Raw genomic sequence first — 18,062 nt, forward strand, 5'->3', positions numbered from 1 at the left:
ATTGTATGCATAAAAACAATATATAATCATGTATTATTATTATTATTAACTTATTTATAAATACTGTATAATACTGCATGTAGATTATAAGATTTAGTCAGGATTTTCTCCACTAGCTGTTATGGAATTACTATATGAATAAATGTGTAATTATATTATTATTAAATTATTATATAAAAAGGTTTATGGCCAAATATTAATTACTGGATTAAGTAAGAATTTTTTTCACAATTGTATTTACATTTTTAAGAAGCCCCTAAGACATCTTAATTATCTATAATGATCTGTAATTATACAGTATGCACTTATTTTTGCAAATTTGCCCACAAATTTTAGTTTTTACTTCTAAAAACATAATGTATTATATATTTAATTAGTATATTTAAATTTATATTATGTAAAATAAAGACAGGAGTTGAAATTTAGTGGTAGCTATAAACTCTCTGTTGAGCACTCCACTTTCATGCTTTGCATGGGAACTGTTTAAACTGCATTTTCCCTATAAAATGTGAAGAAAAAGGTTTTAATTTACCTTTAAATATTTCTTCTAAATATGAGATGATGGTATGAAAATGTCATACTTATCACAGGCCCCCGTCTGAAACCCAGTCCTTTCCTTAAGCCTCTTAACATACCATAAAGAACAAATATCTGGCTCTTCAATTTCAGCATTACCTGAAAGTCAACACCTCAACCCGGCCACACTGAGAACAACATGTTCGCCATGTCTTTTGATGGAAAATAAACCTTGTGTATCAAATTGATGGCAACTAAAAAAATGAAGTAATTAGAAAGACCACCCTGATGAATTACACAGCAGACACACACACACATGCACAAAATTGGACATACCCGACTTCCAAACAGTTGTGACAGAAAGGTCTATGAGAGAGAGAGCAATGCTGGGTGAACCGAGAAGGTGTCAGGTACATTGCCTTGCTCTCTTTTTCTTTTTTTTGTAAATATCACACTTTTTTTTTTCCAGAGATTCACTCACATCCTACCGACATACACTAATCTTAGCTATCACAACTAAGTGCCTAACCACACAATCTTTGACCATTTAAACAAGGTTTTTAACACTCAAATAGCCTTTTAAAATGGTGTGTGTGTGTGTGTGTGTGTGTGTGTGTGTGTGTGTGTGTGTGTGTGTGTGTGTGTGTGTGTGTGTGTGTGTGTGTGTGTGTGTGTGTGACTGCCTGGTGTCCTTGCTCTGATGTTCAAAATCTCAAAGCAGTTCTCACAAAGATAGTTGTACATGTATAAGTGCACTTACGCACACTCGTCTAATCTGTGCTCAGACAGGCGTGTTTGTACTAGACAGAGTGGCTGCATCTTAAGTGTGTCTTGGCACCATCACTAATCATACCTGCCCTGTTCCAGGTGGCTGCAGCGTGGCAGGTATGATTATCATCCTATTAAGACAAAAACACACATGCGTGCAAACATAGCATCACAGTATGCATGCCATGAACACACATGTTCAAAGTGCCGTGTGACAATTTAGCTGCAGCAAGGTACAGCAGAGGTTATCCTTCTCATTCAGTGGTGGCCAGGAGGGATCTAGAAGGGATCTAGAAGGGATCTTGTGGGTGTGAGCTGATTGGTAATAATGTTGTAAATGAAACAGGGTTATTTTCTCTTTTGTCATATAACTGTGATTTATGGCTTCAGCTTTATTCTCTTTGTGTATGTTTGCATACAAACGTATCTTAAAGGCCTGAACTTGTGAACCGAGTGAAAATCATGACCACAGGATTCTTTCTCATCTCCACCTTCGCTCCAACGTGATGTGAATGCTACGATGGATGAGCAGTGTGGACAGCAAGTTAAATGCTCACAGGCACTGGTCGACATCCAACACAGAATCACAGCATTTAGTATTCAGGGTGCCAGATGACAGAGACAACTAGGGGTGGCAAATCTTTTATTTAAAGACAAACAAAGTGAAACAAAAATCTGAATAAGAGGACTGGATATGCTTAGTTTTAGAGATTCACAAACTAGTTTTTACCACTGGAAAACAAACATTCGTGTATCAAGTAAAACCTCTAAACTTATAAAAGAAAGTGCATGAGTCCGATACTTGAAAACATGCCATTATTCCCAGTGTAAATTAGAAAAAGAAATACACTCTACCTCTACCTCAGATTATTAAATACTAGAGATGGACCAATCACAGTTTTTTGGCCAATTGCAATTTCCATTAAAAAGAAAAAAACTATAATTGACAACTTAAACAAATAAAATCAACTTTCCTTCAATGCAAAATTTTATTTTCATAATAAAAGAAATGATTAAACTTTACAATTTCCTTAAAAATGCAGTAAGTTACAGGATCTTCTCTCACTGAAACAACTGAAAACTGGAAAGAGGTACAGATAATTAGCCACACCCCCACTTTTACCTGACATATTTTACCTTACCAAGGAAAAGCAGGTGCAACAGATTTATACAACTAAACAAATCAGGTGCTTACATCATTTCTCAGCATGTTTATAAATTCACCAGATAACAGGACCCTTTTCTCTTTTTTACTTGTCTACATAACCTGTTGCTTATACTGAGGCTGCTGACTTGTGGCTGGTTCTGAGCGCTGAATCGCATTAGCTTTAGATACTTTCCCTTTGTTTTGTTTCTGCAAAGTGTGCACATTCAGCTGGGTGAAGCTGCTTTAAATGTCTGATTAGGTTTGCTGTTACAAAGGTTTTCATGGTGGTTCCCCCACTGTTTACTTGGGTGAACTTTGTGTCTTCCTCACGCACAGACCTCGTAAATGATACGTTAGCACATAGCTATGCGACTGTTTTCCTGCGCCACTGTGCACACATTGTGGATGCATGAAACGGACTGTTCATAACTGGACATGTGTGAGACTGGTTGCTGAAAATCATCCAATTCCAGCACCTAGCTGGTCGATTGATGCATCTCTACTAAACACTACACCAGTGTCATGTTAAATGACCTTTAACTTTGGTCAGTGCAAACAAGGAAATCAACATCCAAACAAAGTATTATTAATACATTACAACATGTGGCTGCTGCAGTTTTGTTGGCATCCACGCAATCAGCCAGAAGGCAAATCAGTGAGGCATTCAGGACATCTTCTGCTCTGACTACAAAGAGACAAGAGTAGCTGCATTGTTTTACATATTTATAGAATACAGAGGACTTCAAATAGACAGACATCAAAAACTGCCAACGGAAGCTCATCTTCCTTAAGGTTATTTGAGTTGTTTGCAGAGGTTTCCTGAATCCAAACCCTCAGTTATCAAACTACGAAACAATGCCATGATTGTTTACACATTAGTAAAGTGTGTAATGTTTACAGTCAAAAAAAAAATGTAATGTTGAAAGCTCAGTGCACTAATGCCAGTTTAGTAACCAGCTTACGGTACCTGCATCATTTATGATATGTATGTATATCATATGTGATCATCATGTATGATGTACATACATACATGTATATCATACTTGATGGGCCTACGATGCTGTAACAATTTTATTTAATTTTATTTCAGCAGAGTGACAAACTTTAATGGAGACATAGTTTCTCTCACTAATTAGTAATTATTCGAAGTCACATGTTCTTAGAAAAACACTGTGGAAAGTGCGCAGCAGTAAAGTTTCAGCTCACTATTTAATTACTTGCAACCACTCTACCATTTAATTGCATATACAGCAGCGAGTCGATGATCTGTAGTTCCTGTAATCAAATTGACTTTTCCCCTCTACATGCAGTTGTGCACCACTTGTTGTGTGTGCTGTAATGGGGTAACAAGAGCAGCGGGGGGGGGCAATATTCATTTTCAGCTCAAATAAGCCAGGCAAATCAATACAGTTTGCTGACACTTCTCCTCCGCACTGCTGAGTCTATACATCTGACACGCGAACATACAGCACACACAGCACACACACATATTTTTTGTTTTGTTTATGTGCTAGTTGCGCCATTTATTTTTAGACCAGAGGCAGGATATTAAATTTCATTAAACGTTCCAGGCCCCTTATTTCCCTTTTCCCTCCTTTTCCAAGGGTTCCTCCACCCCCCCCTTGTGTCTCTCTCTCTCACACACACACACACACATACACACACACACACACACACACACACACACACACACACACACACACACACACACACACACACACATACAGTAAGTCCCAAGGGCAAGGTGGTGGTGCTGGTGTTGGTATGGTTTCCTGCTAGTGTTGTGACGTGAGGCACTTCTGCTCACTGGTAAAAAGGCCTCTTTGTATACGACCGTCTGCCTCAGCGCTCTTTCCACCCCTGACAATTATTTTCCCCTCCAACCTTCAGCTGACAGCTTGGTGTTTAAAGCCACCGTCATCATTCGACATACTATATGTGCAAGAAAAAGTGAAAAAAGACATAAAGAAAGAAGGGGAACTGCACATTTAGATTTCAGCTGCTGCACCTTTCATTTTCACAACATTAAGTGTGATGGCGACTTGAGGGACTCACAAACTGCAACAGCAGCAGACATTCTGGGCTTATGTGCTGTGTTTTTTGCAGTGCCCAGGCCACTGAGTGTTGTATGACTTTCTTTTTAAATGTATGTTTTATTTTATTTATCGTAAGACCATCGGGGCAATTTCCATCTCCACACTAGAAGGGAAATCTTGAGCATATATGACCCAAATTTAAATCTCTCAGTTATGTCCAGTTGCTCCATTACACATCCCAGGCCCTGTCTCAGCCCCCACCCCCGCAGATGATCTGATGTGGTTTTTGGGGCCAGAGCAGAAGCAGAAGCAGTGGTGTCAACAGTCATACATGTTTTTCTGTTGGAGTTCAAGTAAAACACTATTTTTCTGTCTTCACAAACACACTTGATACATGCTCAACAGTTTTCTTCCAAAGAGCATGGACCACTGCCAAGAAACCATACCACGGGTCATTAGCCATCTGTCAGACATCCTTTTTTTTTCTCAGTTTTTCTCACAGTGATTTGCTGCTTTGCTACCAAAAGTCTTTCCCCAAGTGACTCTGACTCACTGTCTCCCTCTTCAGGAATGATAGGTTTCTTTCAGGAGATCATCAAACAGATGGTTGCATCACACTCCTCTTGTTTCAGTGGTATCTCTGACAGATTCCCTTAAATATTTTTGCTGCCTGTTGGTTTGATTTACAGCTGCATTCCCATTATGTACCGCAGGGGCAAGGACCTCCAGTGATGGAAAAACCGCCCAGCTTTTTGAATGTGCTCAACCATGGCGCTGCCACACTCATCATGGTGGCAGGAAAGAGACTCAAGATCAGTGACCCTAATAAGATACACCTCTCTCCAAAAATCCCCCTGTGAGAAAGGCTCTGACCTAACTGATGCTTAACTCGATGCAGCCCATAAATTTGAGCAATTGCTATTGATTTTGACTTTTCTCTGTAATAAGATCCAAGCAGTAATTTGCCATGCAGCACCACGCTTGGTCTCACAAGGCAAGAGCAGGTACTGGTGTACTGTTGCAGTCTATGCCAGAATGAAGACCCCAAAAACAGCATCTCATGTTGTTTCTCCCCAAATACTGCACAGAAAATCCTCTTTAGTGTGTCTCTCTGCATCCACTATAGGTAAACAGAGACCCCTTAGGAAAAGAATTTTAAAATTTAAAAGAAACTTAAAATTTCCCAAGGGAACATCTTTGTCTAACGTTCGTGAGTCCTGAAACCTATGAGAGATATCATGGGTAATGAGTTCTTAAATATATCTTAGTAATGTAACCAATATTTCTAAGCTATAAAAGTGAGACTGAAAACACATTCTTTATAAAGGTTGACTTTGCATATAAATAAAACCACTGTTTGCGCCATTTGAGTTAAGTGAAGACCATCTTTTCTTGTCAGGCTAAGTGACAGGTGTTGAGACTCTCCCCAGTAATAAATCTAACTTGTATCTGCATTTCCACCATCTGATAAAGATATTGCTAGTACTATCTGCAGCCTGCAGCTAAAAGAGAGGGACTGCTTGTTTCTAAACAGAAATCTGACTGAAGTTTTAAGGTTCAGCTTCTTAATCAGGTCCTCAAAATGACTTTGGAAGCAATCTTTTTCATCAAACCCGACGCGCAGGTGCACTTTTTAATATGAACCTCAAACTTTTCATTTGAGCATGTGAACATTATGAGGTCGGGCACATCAGAATAAACAGTTGGTGACACTATTTTTTTTATCCAGTCATTAAATCACTGCAAAGTAACAGGGTGCAACAGGATTAAAAGAGCTCCATGTGGAAAATGGGGTGGAATTGTAGCTTTTATATTTGTTTCATGTATTAATTTGAAACATGTGCCTGATTGCTCCCCACTTATCTTGATGTGCCTCTTTCCTGTCACGAGTTATTTTGGGGCTTACAGGCTTTAGTCAAGTGGATTTTTTAACAGATTATTATTTTTTTTGCATGTCTGCTTTTTCAAACCACACATAAAAACAGACAATCACATTCAGTCACACTGAACCATGTATACTACAAAAACTACGAAAAGGCTGCATCATTAAATGTCTGACACAAGAAATTGGGGAAAATCATTGCTGGGCGAGCCACCATACCTTCAGGTATGTGTTTTTTTTTGTTTTGTTTTTGTTTTTGTTTTGTCTTTTTACAAGGAGGGAAGCCATGGGAAAATACTCTAGCTGAAGTCAGGCACAAATGGGAGTCTGAAATTTTGATTGATTACCTGTGTCTTCCCCTGTGTGTGATGAATTACCTCTGCTTATAAAATGAGCCCTCAAAAGTCATTTAGGCATCAATACAACTCTACTTAGCAGGCAACATAGCAGGAAAATAATGGCTGTGTCAGTTTGACATTAACATAATTTTTATGCTCTACAACACTCGCGGTTTAATGTGAAGTGGTGAGGCAACAAACAGGAAGGTAAATAGAAGCCCACGCACCTCACCTGACTTATCCAGAGACTGTTTCCTCATCACCTTTGGGGTAACATTTTCCTATTCAGAAATTAATTTCCTTTGGGAGCCACATGTTAAGCCAGGTGAAATTATTAATCTTGTAGAACAGTCTTTGTTATATTGAGAGGCTGATGGACGTTTTAACACTTTAACAGGTTGGATAATGTTGCAGATGAACTTTTTTTTTTTTGACTTGCTTTAAAAGTTGCTGCCAAAGGACCTGAAGGCAAAAAAAAAAAAAGAAAAGTGGTTTGGCATCAAGTGAGGTTTCTAAGTTGAAGGGAAGCACAAAAAAAAAACCCAAACAAAACAGACAGAAGCGATTTGTCATTCACACACTGACGTGGCCAGACAGCTAACAGGTAAAGGGCGGACAGCAGGGATCCTGGTCAATAATTATTTCTTAGGTTTCAGCCTTGTATATGTTGAATGTTCAGAAAAAAAAAAACAAAAATTTAGATTTTATATACATAACTTGGGTAATAATATCAACTTTTCAGAGTTGAAAACAGGTATTTAAGTATGACACGAATACTTAGTTTTGAATACTAAACAGTGTGTGGAGGACCTCCATCTAAATGAGGTCATCAGTTATATTCTGTGCATCCTCGTTCCTGTGATGCCATTTTGTCAAAGCTATCTTAGTTACATGCAAGGTTTCACCCTGGCTTCTGCTATTACTAAGACAGACTGCCACTTGGAATTCATCATTTTTCAAAATACAGAGTAAGTATTTTTTAGTACATAAAACAAATGAAAAATATAAAGGTCCAAATAGAGCACGAAGCACCTGGCTGGTCATGAGATCACTACCCCTTTATGCTACAGTCACACTGAGGAAAACAGTGATTGGAGAATGCGGCACGACCACAATTATGGCAGTCGTTGCCTTTGAAATGGTTGTTTTGAAGATGGGGACTTGCAGTCAGTTGATATCTTCAAAGCATTTTTGGCAGCGACAGTAAAACTGCAATAACTCAAAATCTGTCTGCTGTTGGTTTGCAGCTGAATGGGGTTAAGTTGGCAATTACATGCATTTGTAACAGACTGGCAAAAATCACAAATCTGTTGACATGTGTTGTGAATCTGATGCTGTTTGTAAATCTGTTGCCCTCTCCACATGCAAAAAGTCACATTACACAGAAATTCATCTGAACTAATCATATTCAGAGACCATTCGGGACCTCATAAATTTGAAACAAAAATGAAGAAATTCCTTCACTGAGAGATGGTTATTTAGTTGCTCGGCAATCTTGCTTTTATTTAGGAAGTACCCAGAATGTAACCATTTGGCAATCAACTGAGTCAAGTCCCCTGTTACAAAGAGATGCATCACAGTTGTACAGACTGACTCAGACTGATTGCAGTGTGTTGACAATCTGTCAGTGCTTATAAATTAGATGGCAATAAATTGTAAACTTTCACCAATCTGTCTGAAAGTGATTAAAGTCAGTCTGAGTTGGATAGTTATTGTCTGGAGACAGATTGCCTCCCACCAAGCAACCTGTGCAATCTGTGCCTTGCAGTAGAAAGTGGTCACCCACAAGTTAAGGGTGTTTAACGCCGAACCACTAGGCAAACAGCTGTTTGCTCCAACTACTTGCAATCTGTCTGTGTAGGTTCTCTGTCATGCAGGTCATAAGAAAAAAAAAAAAAATGGAACACACGTATGTAAAGAAAGCCCTTAAAACATGTGGTTATCCCAACTGGGCTTTCATCAAATCAGCTAAGATGCACAGGAAAGAAGGTCAGACACCAACTAGGGAGAATGAGAATGACAAGCGGAACAACATTGTCATCCCTCATGTGGCAGCCTTGTCAGAGAAACTCAGAAGAATTTTCTACAAGCATGACATCCCAGTATACTTCAAACTTAGTCACACTCCAAGACAAAAACTGGTTCATCCCAAGGACAAAACTCCCAAACACAAGATAAGCAATATAGTGTGTGCTGCCCAGTGCAGTGAAGTGTACTCTGACCTCTATATTGGAGAAATCAAACAGCCTCTTCTCAAACACATGGCACAACATATAAAAGCCACCTCAACAAGACAAGACTCAGCTGTACATCTGCACCTACACCAGCTGTACATCTGCACCTAAGGAGGCTGTTTTCCTATTTTTACTCTAGTGTGTCTGAGCCATTAGCCTCGTAATAGAGACTTTTCAAAACAGGGCTGTTATCACCTTGTGCCTACTGGTGAGACACAGATGGCTGCTGACGAAACTCCATTATTTGACACCCTGGGAATAAGAACACATTTAAAAAAATGTGATGTTGCAGTGACCAATTTGTTGAAATGCCACTTTTTTCTGCTTTAAATTCAATTCAATTCAATTCAATTTTATTTATATAGCGCCAAATCACAACAAACAGTCGCCTCAAGGCACTTTGTATTGCGGGTAAAGACCCTACAATAATACAGAGAAAACCCAACAGTCAAAACGACCCCCTATGAGCAGCACTTGGGAAGGAAAAACTCCCGTTTAACAGAAAGAAACCTCCGGCAGAACCAGGCTCAGGCAGGGGCAGTCATCTGCCGCGACCGGTTGAGCTGAGGGGAGAGAAAAGACATGCTGTGGAAGAGAGCCAGAGATTAATAACAATTAATGATTAAATGCAGAGTGGAGTATAAACAAAGTAAATAAGGTGAATGAAAAGAAACAGTCTATTGTGGGAACCCCCCAGCAGCCTAGGCCTATAGCAGCATAACTAAGGGATGGTTCAGGGTCACCTGATCCAGCCCTAACTATAAGCTTTATCATAAAGGAAAGTTTTAAGCCTAATCTTAAAAATAGAGAGGGTGTCTGTCTCCCGAATCCAAGCTGGAAGCTGGTTCCACAGAAGAGGGGCCTGAAAGCTGAAGGCTCTGCCTCCCATTCTACTCTTAAGTATCCTAGGAACCACAAGTAAGCCAGTAGTCTGAGAGCAAAGTGCTCTATTGGGGTGATATGGTACTATAAGGTCTTTGAGATAAGATGGGGCCTGATTATTCAAGACCTTGTATGTGAGGAGAAGGATTTTAAATTCTATTTTAGATTTAACAGGGAGCCAATGAAGAGAAACCAATATGGGAGAAATCTGCTCTCTCTTTCTAGTCCCTGTCAGTACTCTAGCTGCAGCAATTTGGATCAGCTGAAGACTTTTCAGGGAGCTTTTAGGACAGCCTGATAATAATGAATTACAATAGTCCAGCCTAGAAGTAATAAATGCATGAATTAGCTTTTCAGCATCACTCTGAGAAAGGATGTTTCTAATTTTAGAAATACTGTGCAAATGCAAAAAAGCGGTCCTACATATTTGTTTAATATGTGCATTGAAGGACATATCCTGGTCAAAAATGACTCCAAGATTTCTCACAGTGTTACTGGAGGCCAAAGTAATGCCATCCAGAGTAAGTATCTGGTTTGACACCATGTTTCTAAGATTTGTGGGGCCGAGAACAAGAATTTTAGTTTTATCTGAATTTAGAAGCAGGAAATTAGAGAGTATGACCTGCATAACAATGAAAATTGATGCAGTGCTTTCTAAAAATATTGCCTAAGGGAAGCATGTATAATGTAAATAAAATTGGTCCTAGCACAGAACCCTGTGGAACTCCATAACTGACCTTAGTGTGTGAAGAAGACTCCCCATTTACATGAACAAATTGGAGTCTATCATATAAATATGGTTCAAACCACTGCAGTGCAGTACCTTTAATACCTATAGCAAGCTCTAATCTCTGTAATAAAATGTTATGGCCAACAGTATCAAAAGCTGCACTGAGGTCCAACAGGACAAGAACAGAGATGAGTCCACTGTCAGAGGCTGTAAGAAGATCATTTGTAACCTTCACTAATGCTGTTTCTGTACTGTGATGAATTCTGAAACCTGACTGAAACTCTTCAAATAAACCGTTCCTCTGCAGATGATCAGTTAGCTGTTTTACAACTACTCTTTCAAGAGTCTTTGAGAGAAAAGGAAGGCTGGAGATTGGCCTATAATTAGCTAAGACAGCTGGGTCAAGTGATGGCTTTTTAAGTAGAGGTTTAATTACAGCCACCTTGAAGGTCTGTGGTACATAGCCAACTAATAAAGGCAGATTGATCATTTTTAAGATAGAAGCATCAATATTTGGAAAGACTTCTTTGAACAGTCTAGTAGGAATGGGATCTAATAAACATGTTGCTGGTTTGGAGGAAGTAACTATTGAAGTTAACTCTGAAAGATCAACTGGAGCAAAAGAGTCTAAACAAATACCAGCAGTGCTGAAAGCAGCCGAACTTGAAGAATAATCTTTGAGATGGTTATGAATAATTTTTTCTCTAATGTCTAAAATTTTATTTGTAAAGAAATCCATTAAGTCACTACTAGTTAACGTGAAAGGAATACTCGGCTCTACAGAGCTCTGACTCTTTGTCAGCCTGGCTACAGTGCTGAAAAGAAACCTGGGGGTTGTTCTTATTTTCTTCAATTAATGATGAGTAGTAAGATGTCCTAGCTTTACGGAGGGCTTTTTTATAGAGCAACAAACTCTTTTTCCAGGCTAAATGAGCATCTTCTAATTTAGTGAGACGCCATTCCCTCTCCAGCTTTCGGGTTATCTGCTTTAAGCTGTCCATTTGTGAATTATACCACGGAGTCAGGCACTTCTGATTTGAAGCTTTCCTTTTCAGAGGAGCCACAGTATCCAAAGTTATACGCAGTGAGGATGTAAAACTATTGACGAGATAATCGACCTCACTGGGAGCAGAGTTTAGGTAGCTGCTCTGCACAAAAGAGGCTTAGTGGTAAATGCGTCACATAGGTCATCTGAAATAGTTTTGTTTGAAGTCTAGATATGTGCTCAGATGTGCTGTAGGAGAATCTGGCAGTGTAAGTACATGAGATTTGTCCTAGAGGAAAATATGCAGTGCATATCTTTGTCATATGACCTTTATGTTTCTGGTTTAGACCTTTTCAGTGAATCACAACTCCCACATTCTGATTGCTCGCTGTTTCCTTCGGCCTTTCTACTGCAACTAAGTGAACTAAAAGTAAGTACCGGCAGCCACATATTCAAAATCATTGTAAAGTCAAGGGGCTATTTTGTTTCATTTTGTTGTCAAAAAGAAGCATAAAAAATTTCAGGCACCTGGGGTATCCCCCTGATTTAGCACTATGCAAAATTGCAAATTTAGCATTTTGAATTCATAAAAATAAAGAGTAAGTATATTTAACCAGATTTATTGTCATTTTCTCATCATTTCTACCCAATAGATCACATATTTATGAGCTCTGGTTCATGGCAATTCAAAATTTTCATTAACACAATCTTTTTTTTTTTTTTTTGGTGCTGTCAAAAGGTCCAGGTGGCATTTTTGCAACCCCTTTATTTCAAGAAAGGAAGAGGCAAGAAAAGCATATATTTTTAATCTAATATCCCTGCCAGCACTCCTAGGTGGGCCCCATATGGGATAAGCAAGGGCAAACACTCTGGGCCCCATAAGGTTTTGTCCACGGACCATGGACCATGCATGCATGGTCCATGGTCCATGGGCTATGCATAGCCCATGCATAGCCCATGCATGCATGGACCATGCATGGACCCTGCATGGGCCTCATGTAAGTCAACCGTCTGGGTCCCAATGAACACATATTCAGGGCCGGTTAAAATCTATCTGGGCAAACCCATGTAGGACCACCATGGAAACCGCGGACAAAACCTTATGGGGCCCATAATGTTTGCCCTTGCTTATCCCATATGGGGCCCACCTAGGAGTGCTGGCAGGGATGTAGTCTTAGCTAGCCTAATTTTTTTTCAGGGACACAGGAAGTTCAAAATTTAAGATATAAAAGTACAAAAATGCTTCCAAGCCACTTTTTGACCATGGAAAAACAGGCAAAATTAGTCAGAAAATAATCATAATTCATGTGAACATATAGACTGGAATCACCTGAAAATGACAATTATTTGAATTAGATCTTAGTTTCCAAAAGAAAATGCTGAATGCAGCACCTGGTTTTGTTTATACTTCCTTTCTTATTCATGGCACGCCATCCAATTGTTCCTGAGATATTTCTGAGAGGATTCAATGAGGTGTTTTTAAGAAAATGCCAGAGTCTATTTTAAGAACGTAACAACTTTGGGCCTGATTGTTTCTGAGTCATTTACAGGTAGCAGTGGATTGCACATCAGGAGCACTGGTGGCCTGATGATTATTTTTGCCTGCTGTGAGGCGTCAACTTGTTCAGTGACACTGTAGCAGGATTGACAAAAGCCGGATTGAGTTGACAGACCTTTCAGACCTCTCAGGGGTGACAGATGCGCAGAGAGTGTTTGCTTTCCATGACCTGAGCTGGTGCACGTGCCGAAGAATCACACAGAAGCAAGCTTGCAGCCTCTCTCTCTCTCTGGGTAAGACAGCCAACATGTACCCACTCTACAGATAAAAAAATTAGACTTAAAAGTAGCAGTGTGGTGGTGAGCGTGAACAGAGTGGCATGGAATGATGTCGAATTCCTGACCTGACTTATTGTTTCAGTCCACTCTGGCTTGTGGTGTTAACCAAGACATTCGGCTGGGATCAGATCTCTGTTACAATGAACCTGCCCATTCAAACTCAAAGCATCTAAAAAAAAAAAAAAGGCTACAAATGAAACATAAAATACAGGATCTAAAAGCAACCAGTTTGTGCCCATTAAACAAATTATTCCCTCACAGTCAGTTCCCCCTCTTCTTTTCTTGCTAATCTCTCCTGCAAAGATGTGTTTTAAGAATTCTACCAATTTGCTCAGAAAACAAATTAACAAGCACACCAGTTCTTCATTTGTTTAATGATCACATTGAAAACATTGTTTCCAGAGCCTTTCCTGTACAACTGTTGAGCATCAATCTAAATCTAAAATTATGGAGACACTATTGCAACATCTCTACAGTATAGAGCAATGCATGACTGGCACCAACAAAATGACTCTAGATTTAATGGGTAATTTACATTATTACCTTTGTTCAAAACTTAAATCTAATCTCACTGCAGGCATGTTTCTTCATAACCCTGAGAAATTGTTAAATCGTCACTGCTGGTCAAGTCATTTGTCTATTTCACTACAATCATTTTTTGATCAAAATGGCTTACAAGTACATCTAAAGCTGAACATATTTCATTGCACAAGACAGTTCTTGCTGAACCCAAGCAGAATATATTTTTTAAATCAGACAGACATATAATAAATCGCAATCTCTGAGGAAGTATGCAAAGTATATGCAAAGGTTTTGAGCAATAAAACATGAGAAGAATTTCAAAAATAATGTCATGAAAAGTTTTCCTCATTTAAGTAGACAAACTACTCCCCCTCCAAAAAAAAAAAAGTCATTTTAGCCACAGTTCTCTCCACTCTTGTGGATGTAGCCTGGCTCAGTGTCTTCTGTCTATGCATAATCCCGAATTTTATGATGATTTCATGCTCAGGGCTTTGTCGACTCTGTGCTGGAAAACTCCTCGTTCTTGTCCATGAAGGCCCACTCAAAACCCATTATGCCTCCAGCTGCATGTTTGAAGCTGTCAGGCTGCAGAATGAATTTGATCAGATGCCTCCATGATGTTATGGTGTGGTATAAGTAATGAAAATATTATTCAAGACTTTTGCCTTAATGGACATACATGCATGTAGAGGACTAAAAGCACAATGCACATACATTAAAAAGCAATATGCAGGCATTAGGAGGAAGTCGAACATGCTAAGGTATGTTTTAGAGCAGTGTTCATGGAAAATAAATGGCCTCACAATGCATTTCATCCCATACCCCCTTGTTCTGTTCTAATTAGTGGACGATACTAAGTGACACTTTGTTTAGTTGGCTGCTCTTTGAAGAATTTGAATTGCAAATGGAGGAATTGCTTGCTGCTAAAACAGTGCAGCTCAAATTATTTGAACAAAAGTCAAAGTGCTTTTTTCAATGTGAGTAGAAACATGTGGCATGTTCTGCTCAAACTGTATTCTCAGAGTGTATACAATTAGTATCTACAATGACCCGTGTAAGGTTACATTATCTATGGTTACATTAAGTTGTCCAGTTGAAGGTTTATCCTCTTGTGTTAGAAAAATGTCCCTGCTTGCTTTTTTCTAATTGATGACAACTCCTGAGCACCTATTCATGATTAATTAACAATTTTCCTTTCAAGACACTTCGACATGTTTCAAATGCAGCCTTGACAAGAAGTTCTGCACTATGTGCAATTCAAATGAAAATTGCATGAGGAGATTTTCTATGGGTCACAATGGGAGTCCTGATTTTGAATGTCACTGCGTGGGATGGACAGAAGGACTGCATCCAGACAGTGAAGCGCTGACAGCAGCTTTACAGATTTATTAACTACAATAGGCTATATTTCTATTGCCAGACAGCTGCTCCCTCATCAGGTTCTCGTTGCCTCTGCTATTTGTAATTCAGTCTGTCTGACAAGATTGTACAAGGGTGTTTTTCTAAGACGTGACAACTGATAATACTAAAAAAATAAAGCCTGGGTGTAGTGGGTCAAAAGTGTGTCTGTGTTTGCACAATTGAGGGTGGTGTGAATGTTTGTGCATGGGACACAAAAGAAAGGTAAACACAGTCTACTCTTCACTGATGGTAACCCCCACTTTAGTCAGCTCGCACTCATCATACTGCCAGCACAGAAACTCCCATTCAGCTAAATGCTGCTTTTCTTTGAAAGGAGAGTCTAGCTTTAACCTGTGTCACCCCAAGAAACTGTCCCATACCCTCATAATACGGGGATGTATGTCAGACAGCAATCTCCACTGAAACTTAATGTATGTCTTGTGCTTGGAAGATTGAATTGTGAGCTGAATGGAAAAGGAGAGCTGCTTCCCCCTGCACATCCATTGCATGCAAAGCTAACATTGGTAAGATAAAGTCATAGTTTTTAAATAAATAGGTTGATATTTGGGGAATTTTGCTTGTTTGCTGCCTTGTTTAGATATAGATAAGAACTGGAAGCTGAAGATGGCTGTATGATTAGAGAGCTGGTGAAAGCTGACAAATCTGGTATTAAACTGGTGAGTGCAGTTGATGCATCTATGGTTGTTTGTTTAAATAGTATTTTCAAATGTGTTATTACAATAATTCCTATTTCTAGGAATTATTCCTAATTCCTAATTCTTTCTATAGTACTATGCAAAAGTCTTGAGCAACCCTCCATTTCTTTATATTTCAATTCCAAGTATTAGAGCATTTAAGAAATCAAACTGAAGGGGTGAACCAGTGTTGTGTCTACACATAACAGAAAACTTAGCAAAGAACCCATTTTAAATTGTATCTTTAGGCACTTTGTTACAGCATGTCTCACAGCATATCTCTCCCATTTCTTTAGTTGACTCTATAAAAAAACTGCCACAGATGACACAGTTTGACAAGCATAAGAGTATTTTTGCACCAACAGGGTAATTCCCAAAGTGCTATTAGTTGATAACCTGTCATATAGCACCATGATGTGCAGTGTGTTCTTAAAAAAACTGGACAAATGGAGGTCAAAAGAAGACGTCTAAGACCTAAAAAAAAAAACAACAGCAACTGTCCATCCTCTGAGATATGCCAATTTACACAAGAACTGGACTGAAAATCAGTCATAGCAGGTCTTACGGAGTGATGAATCCAAATTTGAAGTTTTTGTCATTATGTTTGGAGGAAGTCAGGAGAGCGGTACAACAGTGATTGTCTACAGCTATGTGTAAAACATGGTGGAAGCTCTGTCACGGTTTGGGGCTGCATTTCAGCCAGTGGTGCAGAGGATCTTGTCAAAATTGACAAAATTATGAACACAGAAAAGTACAGTCAGCATTTGATCCACCATGCAGTACCAACTGGAAAGCAATGGCTTCATTTTCAGTATGACAATAATCCCTCCCAAAAACCTGGACACCAGTGTTATTGAAGTAGTCTGGGATCATCTTGACAGAGAACATAGAAAAAGGCGGCCAACATCCAAAGAAGAGCTTTAAATGTTGTTCAAGAAGCCTGGAGAGCTATTCCTGAAGACTACTTAAACAAATTACAAGACAGCTGCCTAAGAGAGTTCATACTGTGTTGAAGAATAAAGGTAGTCATACCAAATATCGACCTTGACGCTCGTTAGAATTGTACAAACTGTCATTGCCTTATATACTGTGCATTTAAGTTAGCAGAAGTTTCAATAAATTGCACCTGTTTCCCATTTTCTTTGCAAAAATATTAAGAAATGCAAGGTGGCTCAAGATTTTTGCATGGTACTGAAACACAGAAAGCTCCAGTCATTTGACTGGAATCTGAGTCTGCTGACATATACTGTGACAGTTTTACACACTGTAACTTTAAGACTGGAATCAGGGGCAAGCAACATGCTTCGCTTTAACAGAAGTGTGAAAATATGTCTGTCAGCACCTTTACAATAAAAATTTACATGGTTATTTTGTTGGAAAGGTGAAAACGCGTTTGTTACTGAAGAGTTATATTCTGTAAGCATTTTGTAGTGAACACTTGCTGATTTAAACATCTAGGTATATGTGAATTATTTAGCTTCAGGGGATTTGGGGGTATTCTTTTTTCTTTTTTTTAAATTTCTCCTCACCTGGACCTTGATTAGCATTCGATTTGATTTGATTTTGAACAAAGAAACTCAATAAAATGTCAAACTGTTCCTTTTAAACACAGACAGTGTCACCATGTTTGCTGTTACTCAGAATGACAGACACATGAAATGTTAAATTATTCTCTTTTTCTCCAGCAAACACACAAATCCAACTACATAAAAACTAGCAAAAAACAAACAAAACAACAACAGACATTTAGTCTAGAGCATTAAATTCAAATGTACATTCAGCGTTGATTCATTCCAAAACATCATATTCTCGTATATCTGTAATCATCATCTGTCCTTGATGCAGATTATTCTAGAGCTGCAGGCCTCATCAGATCAAACAGGGATTAGAAGTCCACCCTGCAGCTTTCAGGCCAAAATCTCCTCTCCTCAAATTCTCCTCTTTCTCAACTCTGATGTGTTTGACTGTCTCTGCTATTCAGGCTTGGTGTTTCTCAGCTCACTGGGTGGCGTCTGCCAGCATGGGCTTGCCTTGGCAGTGGAACAGGCAACATATTGTGCCAAATACTGTTAGTGCCCATCTGTTTTATG

The sequence above is a fragment of the Archocentrus centrarchus genome, chromosome 17 (assembly GCF_007364275.1).
Source record: "Archocentrus centrarchus isolate MPI-CPG fArcCen1 chromosome 17, fArcCen1, whole genome shotgun sequence".
Classification (NCBI taxonomy): Eukaryota; Metazoa; Chordata; class Actinopteri; order Cichliformes; family Cichlidae; genus Archocentrus; species Archocentrus centrarchus.